The sequence below is a fragment of the Eleutherodactylus coqui genome, chromosome 1 (genome assembly GCF_035609145.1).
Source record: "Eleutherodactylus coqui strain aEleCoq1 chromosome 1, aEleCoq1.hap1, whole genome shotgun sequence".
Taxonomy (NCBI): Eukaryota; Metazoa; Chordata; class Amphibia; order Anura; family Eleutherodactylidae; genus Eleutherodactylus; species Eleutherodactylus coqui.
In genome coordinates this window covers 425957468-425979859 of record NC_089837.1, presented here as the reverse complement: position 1 = coordinate 425979859, position 22392 = coordinate 425957468, and positions in this window count along the sequence as shown.

Genomic DNA, 22392 nt, shown 5'->3' with positions numbered 1-22392 from the left:
AGGAGTAGGAGGAGGAGTAATCATATCCAAGAGTGATTGACAAAGCTAATTCCCTCTTTTTTTCCGGTGATAGAGAATGCTTTTTTCTCCGATTGCAGCAAAAAGAATCTTAAGGTTCCGCTACTCTCCGCCGGTGGAGAAAAGAAGTCTGGGGAAGTCCAGCCTTTGTTCATCTTTATGAGTGTAAGCATGTCGGCACTGGCAGTTGACAGGCGGGTACGCTTATCTGTGATGATTTCCCCAGCTGCACTAAACACCCTCTCTGACAAGCCACTAGCTGCAGGGCAGGCCAGCACCACCAGGGCGTACAGTGCAAGTTTGTGCCACGTGTCCAGCTTTGACACCCAATAGTTGTGTGGAGAAGAGGCATCACGGAGGACGGTGGTACGATCGGCTACATACTCCCTCACCATCTTTTTACAGTACTCCCTCTGACTGAGCCTTGACTGGGGAGTGGTGACATAGTCTTGCTGGGGAGCCATAAAGCTGGCAAAGGCCTTGGAGAGTGTTCCCCTGCCTGCGCTGAACATGCTGTCTGATCCCCGCGTCTCCCCTGCTACTTGGCCCTCGGAACTGCGTCTTCTGCCGCTAGCGCTCGCAGATGTGAAGTTTAGCATCACTTTTTCCACCAGGGCCCTATGGTATTGCATCACTCTCGTACCCCTTTCCTCTTCGGGAATGAGAGTGGAAAGGTTCTCCTAATACCGTGGGTCGAGAAGGGTGTACACCCAGTAATCCGTGTTGGCCAGAATGTGTCTAACGCGAGGGTCACGAGAAAGGCAGCCTAACATGAAGTCAGCCATGTGTGCCAGGGTACCAGTACGCAACACATCGCTGTCCTCACTAGGAAGATGACTTTCAGGATCCTCCTCCTCTTCAGCCCATACACGCTGAACAGATGACAGGCAAGCAGCATGGGTACCCTCTGCAGTGTGCCAAGCTGTCTCTTCCCCCTCCTCCTCCCGCTCCTCCCCCTCCTCCTCCTCCTCCAAAACACGCTGAGATATAGACATGAGGGTGGTCTGGCTATCAAGTGACATAGTGTCATCCCCCATCGGCCTTTATGCATTGCAGCAAACTTCTCAGCAGGGAAAGCAGCGGGATGGTAACGCTAATGATTTCCGCATCGCCGCTCACCATCTGGGTAGACTCCTCAAAGTTTCTGAGGACCTGGCAGATATCTGCCATCCAGGACCACTCCTCAGTAAAGAATTGGGGAGGTTGACTACCACTACGCCACCCATGTTGGAGTTGGTATTCCAGTATTGCTCTACACTGCTCATACAGCCTGGCCAACATATGCAGCGTAGAATTCCACCGTGTGGGCACATCGCAGAGCAGTCGGTGCTCTGGCAGCTGAAACCGATGTTGCAGGGTCCTCAGGGTGGCAGCATCCATGGTGGACTTGCAGAAATGTGTGCAGACACGGCGCACCTTGCCGAGCAGGTCAGACAAGTGTGGGTAGTTTTTCAGAAACCGCTGAACCACTGGATTGAAGACGTGGGCCAGGCATGGCACGTGTGTGAGGCTGCCGAGCTGCAGAGCCGCCACCAGGTTACGGCCGTTGCTGCACACAACCATGCCCAGTTGGAGGCTCAGCGGCAAAAGCCAGATGTCGGTGTGCTCTGTCAGACCCTGCAACAGTTCGGGGGCCGTGTGCCTCTTGTCACCTAAGCTGATTAGTTTCAGTACGGCCTGCTGATGTTTTCCCACAGCTGTGCTGCCGCGCCGCGCGATGCTGACTGCTGGCGATGTGCTCATACTTCTTAATTGAGAGGTAGACGTAGAGTAGGAGGAGGAAGAAGGGGAGGGTTTAGAGGAGGTGGCATAAAATGCCGCAGATACCAGCACCGAGGTAGGACTCGCTATTCTGGGTGTGGGTAGGACGTGAGCGGTCCCAGGCTCTGACTCGGTCCCTGCTTCCACCAAATTCACCCAATGTGCTGTCAGGGAGATATAGTGGCCTTGCCCGCCAGTACTTCTCCACGTGTCCGTTGTTAAGTGGACCTTGGCAGTAACCGCGTTGATGAGGGCGCGTACAATGTTGCGGGAGACGTGGTCGTGCAGGGCTGGGACGGCACATCGGGAAAAGTAGTGGCGACTGGGAACTGAGTAGCGCGGGGCCGCCGCCGCCATCATACCTTTGAAAGCCTCCGTTTCCCAGTAACCGCGTTGGTGAGGGCACGATTTATGTTGCGGGAGACGTGCTGGTGTAGGGCTGGGATGGCACACCGGGAAAAATAGTGGCGACTGGGGATCGAGTAGTGCGGGACCGCCGCAGCCATCATGTTTTTAAAAGCCTCCGTTTCCACAAGCCTGTACAGCAGCATCTCTAGGCTGATTAATTTGGCAATGTGCACGTTTAAAGCTTGTGCGTGCGGGTGTGTGGCGGCGTATTTCCGCTTTTGCTCCAACGCTTGTGTTAGCGACAGCTGAACTCTGCGCTGACAGACATTGCTGGATGGAATGGAGGACGGTGGAGGTAAGGGTGTGGGTGCAGACCGGGAGGCACTCGTGCCAGTGTCCTGGGAGGGGGATTGGATCTGTGTGGCAGGTTGGGGCACAGGGGAAGAGGCAAGGGTGTGACCTGGAGGCAGTGAACGGCCTTCGTCCCACCTTGTGGGGTGCTTGGCCATCATATGCCTGCGCATGCTGGTGGTGGTGAGGCTGGTAGTGGTGGCTCCCCGGGTGATCTTTGTGCGACACAGGTTGCACATCACTGTTCGTCGGTCGTCCGCGCTCTCACTGAAGAAATCCACACCTTTGAACACCTAGCCCTCTGCACGGAGGCTTGCCACGAGGTGGTGCTTTGGGAAAGAGTTGGGGGATTCTTCGCTCTGGCCCTGCCTCTCCCCCTGGCCACCCCACTGCCTCTTCCAACCTGTCCTGCTGCTACACTTGCCTCCCCCCTCTGAAGCCCTGTCCTCAGTAGGCTTAGCAAACGAGGTGGGGTCAGTCACCTCATCATCCAACTGCTCTTCCTCCGAATCCTCTGTGCGCTTCTCCATCGAACTAAGTGCCCTTACTAGTACCTAACTGACAGACAACTGTGTCTCATCATCATCATCATCCTCCTCACTCACAAAAAGCTCTTGAGACAGTTGCCGGAAGTCCCCAGCCTCATCACCCGGACTCCGGGAACTTTCCAAAGGTTGGGCATCGGTGACGACAAACTCCTCAGGTGAAAGAGGAACCATTTTTTCCCACTCATGGCAGGGACCCGAGAACAGTTCCTCGGAGTCTGCCTGCTCATCAGAATATGTCATTTTCATGGAGTGAGGAGGCTGGGAGGAAGGAGGAGCAGCAGCCAGAGAATTCAGAGTTGCAGTCCCTTGTCCAAGAGTAGTGGACTGCGTTGAAGACTGGGTGGTCGATACATTGTTGGATGCATTTTCTGCCATCCACGACAGGACCTGCTCACACCACTCTGTTTGTAATAAAAGTCTACTACGCGGACCCACAAATTGGGATATGAAGCTGGGGACCTCAGAAACTTGCCTCTTTCCTAATCCCGCAGCAGCCGGCTGTGATTCACCTAGACCAGGAACTCGGCCTGTGCCAACACCCTCGCTTGGACGTCCACGTCCTCGTCCGCGTCCATGTCCACGTCCTCGACCCTTACCCCTACTCCTCATCATGGCAGATTAGGAATAGAGCAGGGCCCAAATAAATTACCCAACTGTACAGCACTGACAACAGTGGCTTAATTCACCGCACACAGAGACTTGTAGATAGCGGAAGCTCTATGCTGTGGCTTGAAAAAAGGAACCCGCTGTCTTGCGCTGATACCTAGGGGTAATTTACTGCTCGCAGAGACTTGTAGATAATATGGGCTGTGTGGAGTGCGAGAAGACTCTAAAGCCAGTGGATAGTGCTGGTAACTGCGGCTATCTCAACCCCAGGAACGGAAATGGTATTGTGAGATGCTCTGCACAGCCGCAGAACTGAAATACTTTGCAGTGGCCCCGGTAATATTGCACTACTGTTTTGCGGTGAGAAATTCACTGCAGACGGAGAACGGTATAAATAATAATAATAAACTTTATTTGTATAGCGCCAACATATTCCACAGCGCTTACATAGACAGGGGGGATACAGAAAGACAATACAATCATTACAAAACCACTGTTACATAGTAATCAGTTGATGAAAACAATAGGGGTGCGGGTCCTGCTCAAACGAGCTTACATACTACAAATAGTGGGGTGATACAGAAGGTAAAGGGGCTCTGGAGATGTGCACGGTATGGCGAGGTGGAGAGTGAGCGATGTTATACACATAGACAATAGTCAGGCAATTAGCCGTGTGACGGCAGAATCGGTATGACTGCAGGAGCGGTTTATGATGGCTAGCAGGGATTGCAGCAATAGGTCAGGGAGCATGTTATCAGGCGAAGTACAGAGGGGTTTGTTTAGGGAATGCGGTATGCCTCCCTGAAGAGGTGCGTTTTTAGAGCACGCCTGAAGTTCTGCGAGTCCTGGATTGCTCGGGTAGCCTTTGGTAGTTCGTTCCAGAGGACCAGTGCTGCTCTGGAGAAGCCTTGGAGGCGGGAATGAGAAGTTTGAATTAAAGGGGCGCTAAGTCTGGTTTCGTTAGCAGAGCGGAGAGCCTGGACTGGTTGATGGATTGAGATGAGGGAGGCAATATAGGGTGGTGCTGCGCTGTGTAGGGCTTTGTGGATGAAGGTAGCGAGTTTAAAATGAATTCTGTATTTAACGGGCAGCCAGTGCAGTGACTGGCACAGGACAAAGGCGTCCGAGTAGCGGCTGGACAGGAAGATGAGCCTGGCTGCCGCATTCAGGATGGATTGGAGAGGGTAGAGTCTGCTGCATGGGAGGCCGATCAGCAACGAGTTGCAATAATCGAGCCGGGAGTGGATGAGGGCAACAGTAAGCGTTTTTAACGTGTCCACAGTGAGAAAAGAGCGGATTCTTGCGATGTTCTTGAGGTGCAGCTGACATGTTCGGGCGAGAGATTGGATGTAGGGGGTAAAAAAGAGATCAGAATCGAATATGACCCCAAGGCAGCGGGCATGTTGTCTAGGAGTTATGGTGGCGCCACACACTGAGATGGAGATGTCAGGATGAGGTCGGTTAGTGGAGGGTGGAAATACCAGTAAGTCAGTTCTATAGAGGTTTTAGGTAGAGAGAGGACATGGTGTTAGAGACAGCAGACAGACAGTCGGTGATGTTTTGGAGTAAAGGTGCAGAGATGTCACGGGAAGAGGTGTATAGCTTGGTGTCGTCAGCATACAGGTGGTATTGGAGGCCAAATCTCCTGATGGTTTGTCCAATAGGGGCGATGTAGATAGAGAAAAGAAGGGGGCCGAGGACCGAGCCCTGGGGGACCTCAACAGCAAGGGGAAGAGGTAGTAATGAGGTAATGAGGTAAGAGGTAAATGAGGTAGTTCGCAGCAGTCTAGGAATTATTTGAGTGCACTTTCACGGTGAAAGCGGTATTGTACGGCACTGTAGCCAGAAAAAAGTATTACTGAAAAGCTCCAAACAGGCCTAGCTGCATAATACAAAAATGGAAGCACTACTACTCCCAGCAGGCCCCAAGTAAAATGCACACGGTCAGATGTAGCCCAACGAAGGAGCGTTAGGGTTTTTGCACGGAGGATACGGACTGTATAGTGTATATATAACTTTCCCTCTAGAAGTGGCTGTGGCCCCAACACTCTGCATCTAATTCACTGCAGACAGAGAACGGTATAAATGAGTTAGTTCGCAGCAGGCTAGGAATTATTTGAGTGCACTTTCACGGTGAGAGCGGTATTGTACAGCACTGTAGCCAGAAAAAAGTATTACTGAAAAGCTCCAAACAGGCCTAGCTGCGTAATACAAAAATGGAAGCACTACTACTCCCAGCAGGCCCCAAGTAAAATGCACACGGTCAGATGTAGCCCCACGAAGGAGCGTTAGGGTTTTTGCACGGAGGATACGGACTGTATAGTGTATATATAACTTTCCCTCTAGAAGTGGCTGTGGCCCCAACACTCTGCATCTAATTTTCTGCAGACAGAGAACGGTATAAATGAGGTAGTTCGCAGCAGGCTAGGAATTATATGCGTGCACTTTCACGGTGAGAGCGGTATTGTACAGCACTGTAGCCGAAAAACGTATTACTGAAAAGCTCCAAACAGGCCTAGCTGCGTAATACAAAAATGGAAGCACTACTACTCCCAGCAGGCCCCAAGTAAAATGCACACGGTCATATGTAGCCCCACGAAGGAGCGTTGGCGTTTTTGCACGGAGGATACGGGCTGTATAGTGTATATAAGTTTCCCTCTAGAAGTAGCTGTGGCCCAACACTCTGCGTCTAATTCACTGTGCCGGCCCCATTGAAAACATAGGGAGTAGATTGGGCTTCCCTGCCACAGCTGTAGCACGATGCCATCCAATTGCTTTCAATGGGGCCGACGCTGCTGCCGCCCTATTGAAAGCAATGGGATGAAGGCAGCTCCTGCAGTGATGATTTTTAGGGAGGGGCTTGAAATATAAGCCCTACCCCGAAAATCATCCCTAGCTGTAGAAAAAAAAAAGTTAACTCACCTAGAAGCGCTGTCCAGCTCTTCTCCCCAGTCCCCGCCAGTCTTCCTCTGTATTCTGGTGGGATTGAAAAATACCCCCTTCCAGAAAGCGCTGCCTCCGATTGGCTGAGCGCTATTATGTGCAATTTTTTTTTTTGCTTCTGTCACACAATTCTTATCACATGCGATGTGCGATTTTTCTTTTCTTTTTATCGCACATATACATGCGCTAAATTGCTCGCATCACTGCATCCTTAAAGGGAACCTGCCACCTCCCTACAGCGCCATAAACTAAGTTATGGTGCTTTTAAGGGAGGTGACTGAGAACTGGGTGGTATATTTTTTATACTCACCCACTCCCTACTTTCCTTGCTGTCATTCGCTGATATTTGCATGCTACACAAAAATCTGACTCTATTCACAAGATATCTACTTTCAACAGCACTGCCAAAATACCCGAGCGGCACCCGCTTGGGTATTTCCATCACTCCTATTAAAATGAATGGAGCGTCAACTGTTCATGCTTGGCCAGCGTTCCATTCATAGTGACATCACTGCAGGAGAAGAAGCAACCCCCGCAGTGACAGGAGAACAAGACATAGGAGTCCCGTTCTTGAGATCAGCAGGGGTCTCAGTGGTGAGACTCCCACCAGTCAGCAAGTTATCCCCTATCCTTTGGATAGAAGATAGCCTGTCATTCTGGTGAAACCCCTTTAAGGAGTTAATTATTAAATTACCTGTAAATCAGGGTGTAGATCAATAATTTGGGTGTGTAAATAGTTATGTTTTACTTAGATTTAGGAAGAAATCTTGTAGTTGGTCATTACTACCAATACATATTTTATTGTGGCCACACAATAACTTTTTGATATAAAGCATCCAGGGAAGTTTGCAAGGATAACTCCTATGAACTCCACTTTTAATGATAATTAGAGATGAGCGAGCGTACTCGGCCACGCCCCTTTTTGCCCGAGCGCCGCGATTTTCGAGTACTTCTGTACTCGGGCGAAAAGATTCGGGGGGCGCCGTGGGTGAGTGGAGGGTTGTAGCGGGGAGTGGGGGGGGAGAGGGAGAGAGAGAGGGCTTCCCCCTGTTCCCCGCTGCTACCCCCCACTCCGCCACGCCTCCCCCCGCCCCCCGGCGCCCCCCGAATCTTTTCACCCGAGTACGGAAGTACTCGAAAATCGCGGTGCTCGATCGAGTAATTACTCGAAACGAGTAGGTTCGCTCATCTCTAATGATAATGTTTCCCTTGCAAACAGTTTACTGAGTATTCACTGTGCTTGGTTTACTGCTTTTTCCTACTAGCTAGACTGTATGATCTCCAGACAGCTCAGTAGTTTATTGTACATTGGTAATGGTTATCTTTTGAACAATGTTATCCTTCTAAATAGTATCCCATCCTTTCATTCCTTTGCAAGAATAGCATTTTATGTTTTATTGACAGGATGATGAATACTAGGATACAATTTGGCTTCTGAGGCTGTTAAATACAACATTTTAGGCTGCAGCAGGTGTCTTTAATCTTTCTGCATCATAACTTTAAGTTCATGCTTCACTTCTCTAGCATTTTACAGCACAGATTTGATCTTCTATAAACACACATCATACTGTTTTTTTCTCGCTAGTGATAAAGATGCCCTTTAAATAATGTCAGCATATGAAACGTTTTTCTTATATTTGAAGTATATCAGACTAAGTTAATTTATTAGGGCAGGGTTGGTACACTTTGGTACAAACAATGAACTAACCTTATATAAATTATGTGTAAGACAGTGTGCTGTGTGCTTAAATTTCTACATTTGGATAGAGACTACTGGTGCGAATTAACGATTTATTCATAATGAATTACATTAAATATTGAAAAAGCATTCTACCCATGAAGACGTATGAGTACAATACAGTAATAGAAAATGAAATTAAACCAATACAAGATTCGTCAACTCTGGTGAGTTGAGCTAAAAAGTCTGTTTTATGAGGCACATACATATAGATTTTACTTTTTTTTATTTCTATTATATGTAGACGACTTTAACTTGACATTTTCAGTGGCATGTGATGGGTTAATCATCACATTAAAGTTTGATACATTTTTATATAGTCACATAGTTGATAAGGTTGAAAAAAGACACATCTTTCAAATCCAATTTATAGTCCTACTATGTTGATCCTGAGGAAGACAAAAGCTCCTATGAGGTCGACATAGACCTTTTTCAGAAATGGCAGTGGAAAATGCCGAGGATCTAGGAATCTGGATTTCCGCAGCACTATCGAAAATAGTAATAGGTCGCTATCTGTATTTTTCACAGCTGTTTCTGAAGAAGTGGCTGTGTCCCTGAAATGGCAGTATCAGTATCCGCAATAGTCCAAGAGTATGTCAGCTCTTGAAATGGCAGTATCACTATCCGAAATAGTCCAAGAGATGTAATCAGACATGGCTTTGGCCCCTTTGACTTCTGGGTATTTGAGCTGGATGAGTGGCCAAAGCTTGCACAACATGCTTTGGAGGTGCTTACCTTCCCCGCTGCCAGTGTACTATCAGAAAGGGTGTTCAGTACAGCTGTGGGTGTGATAACGAAGAGGTGCATCTGCTTGTCCACAGATAATGTGGATCTCCTGATGTTTATAAAAATAAACCAGGCTTAAATTTCCCCTCACTTCTGCACCCACATGGTAGAATCCACTGTTTATATAGAAGGTTTATAATTTATAATCACATATGACTGAGCATAGATTTATATTAGAGACCACATTGTGCCCTTAAGGTGCCGTTGCTGGTGGTGGTGATGCTGCTACTGTTTTTCTTTTCTGGCTTGTGCCATGTTTCTTCCTCCTACTTCACCATCAAATGCAAAATATGGCAATATGGAAATACAGAGCTGCTATTGGTGGTGATGGTGCAACTGCTGCTGCTCCCCTTCTTCGGTATGCGTCTTCCTCCTCCTCATTATCCTAAAACAAAAACTGTCAAAAGCATGAGAAGCATATGTAGCTCTACAGCATTTCCTTGGAGAAGGTCCATTCTTGAGTGTTGGATTGACTTGGTAGAATTTGTGACATTTGGCACAAGCATAGATTATGTCCAAAATAGGAAAAGTAATTGGGTCCCAACTCGATTATTCAATTCTAGCGCAAAAGAACTAGCATCCAAATTTTACGTACGGAATCTAATTCCCCAACTTCCCGATGTCGTAGAAACATGAAATTTGGCACAAGCATTGATTTTGTCATAAATAGGAAAAGCTAGTCTTGTATAATTTTGTGTCATCTGCAAATATTGATATTTTGCTGTGCATCCTTCTATCAGGTCGTTGATAAATATATTGAACAGAATGGGGCCCAATACTGAACCCTGTGGGACCCCACTAGCGACAGTGGCCCAGTCAGAGTATAAAGCGTTTATTACCACCCTCTGTTTTCTATCTCTGAGACAGTTCTTTTTTTTTTTTCAAAACTCCTTTTTATTACAATTTTTCATAATCAAAAACAAAACATATCAACACATTACGATACAAGAAAAAAAAATTGTGTAGTCAAATCACATTTACATCTTTGACACATGTACATGTTGAGTAATTGCATCGCAATGGTTAACAATTATATATATATATATATATATATATATATATATATATAGCACATTAGCTTTAATTGTCAACATAGAACAAAATAAAATAAATAAACAAACATTCGACATTTAACAGGGGATTTTTAGAGTATAGCTTTGTGTCACTTTGTTTTTTCTTTTTATTAATTTACTATATGCTATGGCGTAACAATATATAAAAATTTCTGTTTATTGCCTGAAAATATTGTCTTCTCATCTGCTGTATGATTTAATAATATTGCTTTATGTTATTTTTAATCTTCCTAATCTATCCGCTCCTGCATGAGTGTGATACCAGGATGTGTTACTAAATGGGAGCATGCATTCTAAGATCTCATTTTGGTCCATGAATCTTTCTATGAAAACTTGCCATTTCCCAAAAAATTTTGCTTGGGATTCTGCCCGTTTTTCTGTCTCCAGTCTCTCCATTTTTAGAAGGTGTTTTAGTTTCTGCAGGATATGTGGTACTCCCGGGGAACTGGCCTGCAACCATTTTGCTAACATGCTCCTCTTGCCTATTATAAGAATAGTGTGTATCAAATTAGCGTTTTTTATTTGGCTAGGGAGAGAGTGAAATACATAAGCTTGTGGGCTCAATGGTAGAGTAATTCCTGCAAGTTCATGTACCAATGATTTAATTTCTGTCTAGAGTGTTTTGATTTGGGGGCAATGCCAGATTCCATGCAGAAAATCTGTTTTTGGTTGTGAGCATCTAGGGCACGCCTGCAGTCTAGTTGGGCTCCCGGGGTGCGGGGGTATGTTGAAACCATAAATTGCTCCATGTATGATTTTAAAATAAGTTTGCCTCCATTTCTCATTGGTTATAGCCTTTCTTATAGAGATTCAACCATTTACCAGTTTTTAAGATAGTTCTGGGTCTTGTAGTACCTGTTCCCATTTTTTAAACAAAGGTGTACTATCTGTTTCAGCCCACCCCTCCCTGAGATCGGTAGTTTAGATCAGATATAGAATGCCTTTGCGATGATCCTTGCAGGAGCATGTCAATTGGATTTGTTATTGACTCTTTTGAGACTCTAGCTCTTAGAAAACCCTTTATTTGTGCATATGGTAAAAAGTGTGATGTAGGTAGGCCATATACTTCACAAAGCTCTTCAAATGTTTTGTATCTAGGTTCTTTATGATGAAGAAGGTGTTGGACTTTCATAATCCCCCTACTACGCCATAGCTCGAACATTTTATTGTCTTGCCCTTCTTTGAACTCCGGATGCCCTCACAAAATCCATATGTTTTGATAATTTGAACGGTAGGTGATAGTTTTTGCGGGTTATTTTCCAGGCAGCAATGGTGACTAGACTAGAAAATCCTGTGTATAGGAGAGCATTTAAGCATTTAAGCTCCAAGGGTGCATCAAGTCATTCATTAGCTCATAGTTTGAGAAATGGCTCGTCTTCAGTAACCAATCAACTGAGTGTCGCATAAGGCTAGCTATATTATATGCACGTATATCTGGAAAGTTCAATCCACCTCTAGTCTTAGGTAGAATAAGCTTTTTCAAGGCTATACGTGGACGTTTGCAGGACCAGATAAAGACCGTGAATGCTGTGTTAAGCCTTCACAAATCCTGTCGTTTAAGTAAAAGTGGGATAGATTGCAGGGGATAGAGAAGCTTTGGGAAACTAATCATTTTAATCAGATGACATCGGCCCAAAAATGAAAGTGGAAGGTTGTTCCATTTATGTAGTTCGTTTATGATTTTATGTATTATTGGGGAGTAGTTCAATTTATATATACTCTCAGGGACCCTACCTATATTTATTCCCAAATACTTAATGGAGGTCTTTACCAAGGTGACTGGTATTTTTTTAATGTCTATATTATGCAAATCACCACAAGGAGAAATATCTAGCAATTCGCATTTTGTGGTATTGACCCTAAAACCAGGTTGTTTCCCAAATGACTCAAGGAGAGCAAAAACCTGTGGCAAATCTATATGCAGTTGTGCCAGTACCAACACGATATCATCTGCAAAGAGCATGGATTTAATAGTTTGATTATTGATCTTGACCCCTTCTATCTTTGCTTTCTTCCAGCATACACACCAGTGGTTCTATTGCAACATTAAAAAGTAATGGGGATAAAGAGCATCCCTGTCTAGTCCCCTTCTGTAGTAGAAACCTTGGGGAGAGAAAGCCAGGAGTATAAATTTGTGCTAGAGGAAAGGTGTATAAATTCCATATATAAGAGTAGAAGGAGCCCTTAAAGCCCATCTTATCCATCACCGCTCTCAACCAATTCCATGAGACGTTGTCAAACGCCTTTTCTGCGTCTATAGTTAGGAGTGCTGCAAAGGGATGAGCCGATGGGTTACTTTTAATGACATTAAGCATTGTCAATATTTTCCGTATATTCATAGTGAGAGATCTATCCTTCACGAACCCAGATTGTACTGGAGGGATCGAATGGGGTAGTACTGTGGCTAAGCGGTCTGCCATAATTTTCGCTATTAATTTTAAGTCTGTATTGATAAGGGAAATCGGCCAATATGCCTTCGCTTCAGTGGGGTCTTTGCCCGGTTTGGGTAATAATTTGATGTGGGCTGTGTTCATTTCATTTGGGATGGGATTTTCTTGCATGTATCCATTAAAAAGCTTTTCCAGTATTGGGGTTGCTTGATCCTTTAGAATTTAAAAAAATTTGCTTGTGAATCCGTCTGGTCCTGAGGCCGTGTTATTTTTAAATTTGCTATAGCTTCTTTTATTTTTGTCTGATAGGGAGGATAATGAGATATGGGAAGGGACAATGGTTGGGATATCTGATTGTATTGGATTTTATGTATATAATTGTGAATAGAATTTATAGAAGATGTCATTTATCTTTTTTGGGTACGATTGTACTTTGCCAGGCTCATCTTTTAGGCCAGAGATATTTGATGCTGCAAAAGGTCCCCTTGCTAGATTTACTGTAAGTTTACCTGCTTTGCTCCGAAATTTGAATAAGCGTGCTTCACTTCGTGAGTATGCTAATTGTTCACGCTTGTGTAATCACGTTTCATAGGATTCCTTAGTTTCCACCCACTACTGTTTAGTCTGTAAATTTGGGTTAGAGTGAAATGCAGTATATGCCTCCTGAAGGAAAGAGCTAAAATTATCTATTTTGTCCTTGATAGATTTTTTTAGTGCCGATACATATGCAATAAGTTTGCCTCTAATAACCGCTTTAGCCGTGTTCCATAATAATTGCGGATTATCGGAATGTGACTCATTGTCCGACATATATTCTAGCCACCACCCTTGCACCAATGAGCAAAAAATTTCATCTTCAGCTAAATATGTCGGAAATCTCCACAGGCAGTCAGTACCTCTAGGAATTTTATCGTGTAGTGTTATTGTTACTGGCGCGTGGTCGGAAATCACTTAGTCTTCAATAGTGGCTTTAGTGTCTCTAGGGAGCAATGTAGGAGATAGAAGTATGTAATCAATTCTGGACCAGGAGTCGTGCACATGGGAATAGTGCGTAAACTCACGGCCCTCTGGGTTAAGTTCCCGCCATATATCTCTGAGTTTTTGTATGGAATTAAAATCTTGTAAGGCATTGTCATGGAATTTAGAGGGTTTTTATTCCTATAGCATGACTACGATGATCTTCTATCGTATTACGTACTGAATTAAAATCTCCTCCAATCAATTTAAGCTCCATTGTATCTGTCAGAAGCCTGTCTGAAAGTTCTGTAAAAAATGGTTTATTATTACTATTTGGGTCGTAAACATTGTAGATGCTAAATTCCTCCAAGTTGTTTTTAATATGAATAGAGATGAGCGAGCATACTCGTCTGAGCTTGATGCTCGTTCGAGTATTAGGGTGCTCGAGATGCTCGTTACTCGAGACGAGCACCACGCGGTACTCGTCTCGATTAAACGAGCACTGACCATTGAATTCAATGGAGCCGGCAATACAGCAATGGCCTGCCGGCGAGCGCGGGATGAATTGTCGGGAAGGGCTTAAATATAAAAGCCCTTCCCTGCAATTCATCCAGAAATGTGTAAAAAAAAATATATATATATATATATATACTCACCTTGTCCCGGCAGAACGATGTTAGCCCATTGAATTCAATGGAGCCAGCAATACAGCCGGCTCCATTAAAAGCAATGGGCTGCCGGCGATCGCGGGATGAATTGTCGGGAAGGGGTTAAATATATAAGCCCTTCCCTGCAATTCATCCAGAAATGTGTAAAAATAAAAAAAATATATATACTCACCTGGTCCCGGCAGACGGAGTTCAGCGCAGCCAGCGGCAGTCCTCCTGAACTGCTCTGAACAGCTGTGAGTAGTATTCAGCAGCCGGGGATTTAAAATCCCCGCCTGCTGAATGAGCTGCCTCTAATTGGTCACAGCCTGACCAATCAGAGGCAGATTCCACTCACACACCCATTCATGAATTTATGAATGGATGTGTGACTGCTGCCTCTGATTGGCTCAGCGGGACCAATCAGATGAAGAGTCTTCGGTTGATATTAGGTGAAGTCCTTTTTCTACTATCTCCGGATCCTGGAAGGCGATATTTGTGCCGTCTTTCTGGTATACTTTCAGTATTGCTGGATATTGGAGTGTGAACTTTATTTGCTTCCGATACAGTGCAGAGCATATTGGTGAGAAAGCCATTCTCTTTCACTGAGCTTCTAAAGAAAAGTCTGCAAAGATTAGAATTTTCTGTCCCCCCCAACTCCAGGACATTTTGCCGGCTTTTGAAATTCCGCAGAATTAGTAATTTATCCGTGTAGTGTAGATACTTTACAATAATTGGGTTGGGCGCATTTTTGCTGATGCAGATGCGTTCTCCATTGGTGCTCGGATATCCGGCCCCAATCTGTGCACTCGTTCAGTTTTGCATATACGGGAGATTCCGAGTGCGTTAGGGATCGTGATCTTGCAAAGCTGGCGTAAATCCCTTTGTAAATACGATTCCTGGACTCCTATGATACAGAGATTATTGCGCCTGGATCTATTCTCTAGACCTTCCAGGCGGTCCCAGAGTTTTTTGTTGTCCCTTGTTAGTCTCTCTATTTTTTTGGATGTTGAGCTACTCTCTGATGATATATTTTCAATATTGTGCTCTATACTGTCTAGGCGGTTTCCATGCTCCGCTATCGTCTCCTGAAGTTGACGCAGAGAGCCTGCGACTGTGTTTGCTAATGTCTCTTTGATGCCAGGAGAAATCAATTTTGCCACTTTAATTGCGAGCCTTCTATAGTCCACCACTGGTGCTTCTTCCCCCATGGGGCTCTCGCTCTCTGATGTTGTAGGTGAGGGGGGAGGCATGGCGAGTAAAGGTTCCCCCTTATTTGTAGCGACAGAAATTAGTGTTGTCTTTGAGATTACTTTTGTACTGCCATCTGTTTGTTTTGCTTTGGAATGACCCCTTTTTAAGGGTAAAGTCCTCCATACAGCAGAGACTTGATTATATATATGTATGTTGTACTTTGGTATATTAAAACGGAAAGGGACAGAAGATTCGCATACCCTATATAGTGCTTCTAAGATCCTTATTGCAGTGATATCTGAGTATTTGGTATGCGGCCGTATTGCCTAGGGGCTCTGCCGCCTGCGTTTACGTATATTTATTGTCAGCAATATTTGCCTGATCCGAAACTGCAAGTCCCTTAATAAATTTCCGTTTGCGGGCTCTAACAGTCAGTATATAAAAAGAGATGTGCAGAGGAAATATAACAGATGGTAAGAGACTACAGGTCCTGTTGTGCGATGTAGCAGAGCTGTAGTGGTTTGTAATTCTGCTTTAGCTGGTATATGCAATTGTAGTACAACTTGTATATAGACTTTCCTCACTGTGCCCTTTATGTGAGTGGCACTGTAATTTTGCTTTTATCTGGGGACACTGTGGCTTTATTATAGCCTGTTTTGTGGCTTTATGAGATCTCCCCTGCAGGGACTCTTCCTCCACTGTTTCCCCTTGCCTATCTCTCCCTGCACCACGTGCAGTCTGTAATGGCCATGGTCAGCCTGAGGGAAATAGCAGTGGGGGTGGGGGTGCTCTCCCATGGCACTTCAGCTCCTCTGACAGGCAGCTGATAACAGCAGCAGCAGTCCCTCTCTCGTTGTGGAGCCAGGCAGGCAGAAGCAGGGGTGAGTGAGAGCTCCGTTGCCCTGTCCCGTCAGCCTGTCACAGTCTCTTCTGCAGTCAGCGGCAGGTAGCTGGAGAATGCTGCCTGTGTTCTATGAAGGGTAGTGCCGCTGAGCTGTTCCTCATTCCTCACTGCTGGGACCCGGCAGGGCTGTCAGTATGCCAGCAGGGAGTGCAGAACGCCCAGCGGCTGTGTTAAAGTTTGTTTTCTGGAGTGGTGTGATCGGAGCTGTTACTCAATGCTCCTCACTTCATGGCGCTGAAACCGGAAGTCTGAGCCAGTTCTTTACCCAGATATATACATTTTCACCCAATCCGAGCTGTCTCATTTTGCATATCAATCTATTATGTGGCACGGTGTCAAATGCTTTAGAGAAATCCAGATATATAAGATCAATAGACTCTCCCAGGTCCAGCCTAGAACTTACTTCATTATAGACGCTGATCAGATTGGTCTGACATTATCGACCCTCGTTCATAAACCCATGCTGCTGAGGAGTTATTCTATTGTTGTCCTTGAGGTATTTTTCGATGGCGTCTCTCAGAAACCCCTCGAATATTTTTCCAGTTACTGAAGTGAGACTTACCGGCCTGTAGTTACTAGGCTCATTTTTGGACCCATTTTTGTATGTTGGAACTACATTGGCAATGCACCAATCCAGTGGTAGAACCCCGGTCTTGATAGTATCCATAAATATTAGATAAAGTGGCCTAGCTATCACATCAATTAGAACCCTTGGGTGTATTCCATCTGGGCCTGGCGATTTATCGATTTTATTCTTCTTTAACCAGTTCCACACTTCCTCCTGCGTTAGGTATGAAATATTTTGTGAGGGATTCATTTTATTCCACTGCATCTCTTCTGGCATTTCCTTTTTGTTTGTGAATACGCTTGAAAACAAACTATTTAATAGGTTTGCCTTCCCTCCATACGTGATTAGATGACGTATATTTTCATATGCAGCCGCAAACGGGTTAACTATCAGTTATTTTTTCCAGTGTTCAGATGCAACCATATGTCAGTCCTAAGAGAGTTAAGTTTCCCAGCCTTTTGTTGTCAATGTCCACAAAGAAATAGATATCTGCTAATCGTCAACTTCCTTTAAGCACATGTGTAGAGAGACTGACTACCAAGAGCCAAACAATTAATGTATGAATTTATATGAGCATTATGTGTTGATTCCACCATTTTGCTTCTGAGTACCACTTTTTTTTTAGTTACTGTATATATAACTTCATTGGTGTATTAGTACATTCTGTCCCAGCAGCGCTCATTTTCTGTATTCACTGTAGTTTGTGTCTTTCTAATTGTTTCAATTTTAAACTTAAATAATTAAATATGATCAGACAAAATTATAGTTCATATCAGTTAGACATCTGAGCCATGCCTCTGCCTCACTGTTATTACTGTATGTCACTGCTAATGGGGTTTTGGCATTTTTACTTGAAACTACACAACTTTAATATTGCCGGTAACTCTCCAACAGTTGAGTGCTGTCATCAAAATTAGTTTTGTGTCACGCATGATTGAAAGCACTTCTCTGATTACAGTACAATGCCACACATTCAATGATCTTTTAGTGGTGAGATTTTTTTTCCTGAAAGCACATATCAAAATGATGGAAATATAGTCAGTATATAGCATAGAAATAATATGCAGGTACTGCATAGGTTTCTATTACAAATGAATTTTTGCATTGACTTAAACTTTGTTCTTGAATTGTGATGCTGTATTTGAGAGGTTTATATTTATCGTTAAGGGAATGGATAATAGTGATATATTGTGACAGGGGATAAAAGCATTTTGGCGTAGCAGCGCTATATGCCTTTAAGTGATGATGTGAGACAAAAGTGTATGTAAGATGTCTTTTTGCCCCTATGGTGCATTAAATCCCCATACTCTAGTACCTTCGGTGGATTAGGCCGCATTGGTCACATACCGAGGACCTTTGAGAGCGTAATACTGAGTATGGCTAAGAGTATGGAGTACTACTATGTAGATGCTTAGTTATGAGAGATTGTCTGGTGAAAGGATTCACCCTCTACAAGTTGGATTAAGGTCAGGATTGTCGCTTTAAGAAGGACAAAATAGTATGTATGGATGTGATATTCGGCCACAGCATAGCCTAATATGCCATCCTGTCGAATATTCAGCAGCACCAAAATCTACACTTGTGGAGTTAATTAGGAATTGAAAATAGCAGAACTGTGACAGCAATTCTGCATTAAAATTTATAGTTAGCGATATGGATATTGGTCTGGAATTCCAAGACGCCATATTCTGTAACAATGTGGGGTTACATACAGCTTTTTGACCACTTTATAGTCCATTTCTTAGGAGGCAAGAGGACAAGAAAACTATTGTTTTACTTTTTTTTTTTTTACTTTTTTTCATTAAACTTTATATTTTTGTTACAATTTCTTCTTTGGTCTCACTATTTGACTTTACCATGTTATTGATTCTAAAATAGTTTATAATGCTTATGTATTGAAGTTTAGTTTGCCCGTGAGGCCTGTCTGGCCTAATAGGCTCATGTCTTTGTAATGCAACTGAAGCAACTGATGTTTGTGCTTCGCTGCGCCTCCAGCCAAGGAAAAAATAAAAGTCATTTGAGTGTGGAAGACCCATGTTCAGACTTCTACCCTCAAAGGTGTGACCTGTGGTGTGTATCCTGGGTGACCCCCAAGCTAATTCCTCCCCTCTCTAGAAGCACTTCGTTGGTCTACCAATAACATGTTGACATGACATATGACCTCTTCATCCAGTCACCGACTGTGACCTCAGTTATATCAGCATGTCACTACTACAGCCAGTGTTTGGCTGCAACAGTCACGAACAATGTGAAGATATTTTTGCTGCAGCTGGAAGAAAAGACAGATTGGGAACCAGGGATGCATCAGCAATCTAAGCTGATTTCATTTTTGGCATTGTATAAAATCTCAATATGAGATTTGGTCTTCTTTAACAGCTGTAACAGTCTCTACTCTCTTGGGAAGATTTTTGGATTGGTTTGTATTGAGTAAAATGAGCATTTGTGAGGTCAAATCCTGATTTTGGATAAGAATATCTAACATATATTCCGAGTTCCAATTCATTCCAACTTTTTTCCATTGGGTTTAATCAGTGCTATGTGCAAGCCACTCAAGTACCTCCATACTATCCTTGCTAAGCCATGTGTGCATGGACTTCACTTTGCACATAGAGGAACAGACATCATGACATAGAAAAATGTTTTCCCCAAACTGATGCAATAAAGTTGAAAGCATACAGTTGCCTAAAACAGTCTAATGCCACTAACCCTCCTCCACCACATTTTAAAGTATGAACTATGAAATATATAGATATTGTTTTCCAGAAATTTACCAAAGATTTATCCATCGGACTCTCAGACAATAAAAACCATAATGCATTACTGTAGACAACATATTCCCCCAACTCCAGAGTCCAGTGATGGTGTGCATTACAGAAGCAGTTTGGCTGCAGTCAATGTTGGACGAGAGGATATGAGACTTTTACATGCCAGGTGTTTCAGTTGAGGCCCTACTGTGATAGTTTGTACGGTCTACCTATTTACAGCTGAGGTGGTGTTACTCCTACATGCTTCCACTTTATAATAATAGTACTTACAGTTGACTGGGGCAAATCTAGCAGATCAGAATTTTTTTTTTAAAATGGCTTGTGCAAAGGTAATATCGTGTAAATGTCAAATTTACAATCAGTGAGTACACCCCATACTGCTACCGAAATTTGTTTATAGAGATTGCATGATTGTATGTTTAATTCTATGCACCTGATTGCAGTGGGTGTGATTGAAATACCAAACCTCAGTAACTAAGAGGGGTGTCTGCAAACATTTGGCTATAATGTGTATGTTATAGCTGATAACTTAAAATTGCACATAATTTAAAAGCACAGTTCATTCCACAACTACACTATTACTTTAGGATTCCAAATTAGAGTATATGCCTACGCAAAAACAAATAATGTCAATGCTGTGATAGTATAAAAATGAATTTGTAAGAGTGAAATAAGCATGTTTAGAACACAGTATACAAGGAACAATGCTACACATTTGAATGGAAAGAATATGCAATATAATCAATACATCTTGAATCTGTAAACAATTATGTCACGTTTGCTCTCAGGCTCCCTGACTTTAATTAATTGCCCATCTGTAATACCAAGTATAGCTGATGTTTTCATGACAAATCAATGGGAAAATCATTTATTTATTTTACCCTATAGAACATTTTAATTTAATATATCTTATGCTACATAGTATTGTACAAAGTTCCTAAATCAGAGTGGAACCTATCCAAGAATGATTAATATTAACTAATGCAACCTGCAAATTGCACAGTTGGAAATCTGTCCAATTTTCTCATCCCTGATGAATATCTATAATTAGTATTGGAAAGAAAATATTGAATTTTAGAAGCAGATTTACAGTAATGGAGTGCGACGAGTTTCATTCCATATGTCAGAAGGAGATGAATTCCAAAGACTATATCTTATTTATTCTATTTTAAATCAGAAGTAATAGATTGCGCTTTTTATTCATTGTTTTTCTCTTTAAAAAACGGTAGCGTTGGAAATGTATATACCCATACAGGAAAATACAGTATTTCTCTTTAGGCACAGGAGGCCCATGCCTATAGGCAGCACTATTCGAAGGATTATAGCAGAAACAGTCACAAAGAAAGGCAAAGAGAACACACATCAGCTGTCTAATAATGACACATTCAATGTGCTCCTGCATTCATCTCTCTTAGCACAGATTGATGCAGTAGTAAGAACATTCATGAACAGTTGCTTGATAGTAAGTATTATTACATGATTACATTATTCTGGGTTCAAATCTGACCAAAGGTAAAATCTGCAGATTTTGAGTGTCATGATTATGTTTGCCTGGACTTCTAGCAACACTCTAAACAGGCTTTGCTTATAGGTTAATGTTCTCTATGAAATTGGCCCTATTGCATGTGTGTCTAGAACAGAGAAATTAGATTATGAGGTCTATTAAGGAGAGGGACTGATGTGAATACTGGCAATATCTATACAGCACTTTGGAATATATCAGCATTATTATAAGCAGTGGAACATAAGTGCATAAATAAAATGCAGAAGTCAAGAATGAGTACCACCTGCAAAGGATATGTTTTAGGAATATGCTGGAGAGGAGTGAATAGGAGGAGTTCCTTTTGTGACTGCTGACATAAGGTCATCAAGCATGTTTATCAAATTTATGTTCGACAATAGCATCCCATGTCTACTGTCCATTTTACACTAAATAACTATTACTACTAGGAGAGCAGTGTGTAACAGTCAATATGCATTGAATACAACAATTATTACCCAGTTTCATATATATTTTGGACATTACATCAGGTGATCATCTGTGGTCATTAGTTTTATATAGCTGAATAGTCACACAGGACCTAGGGTCACCATGCTCCAAGTATTGACTATATTTGTACAAAGCATGCCAATATCAAAGTCTCAAGCAATTAAAATAAGTTTTCAGAAGACTAGTTCCCATACTTTGTCCATAACAAATGCTGTTCTTATTTTACGTGGAAGAACCAGTAGCAGGTTGAGTAGACCAGAGTTTCTCAACTCCAGTCCTCAGGAACCCCCAACAGGTCATGTTTTCAGGAAATCTATAGTAAGAACATCTGTTTTAATGTCTGAGGCACTGGCAATAATAACATCACCTGTAAAAATACTGAGGAAATCCTAAAACATGATCTGTTGGGGGGTGTGAGGACTGGAGTTGAGAAACACTGAAGTAGACCATAGACTATGGGCTGTTTTCAAATTTACCACCCCTCCCACCACTGTCCTGCCACATTGTGTCCACAGTGTATGCAACATAACCTTTCTGTCTTAGAATTGACAACTGGTCGTCACCATTACCCTTGTCAAAATGCTGAGGCCCCTGAACACTGACAGTGTCCAATTACTACTGATGATATCAGACTAAAAATAAAACGACATTCCGACATTTTCATTGTGTCTTGCTTCTACGGTGCACAAAATGCAATAGAAATGACACAATAACTTTATTCTATGGGTCAGTGTGATTACCACGATACCAAGCTTATATAGTTTTTTTTTGCAAAGACATTTATTTATTTTTATTATTTTCTGTC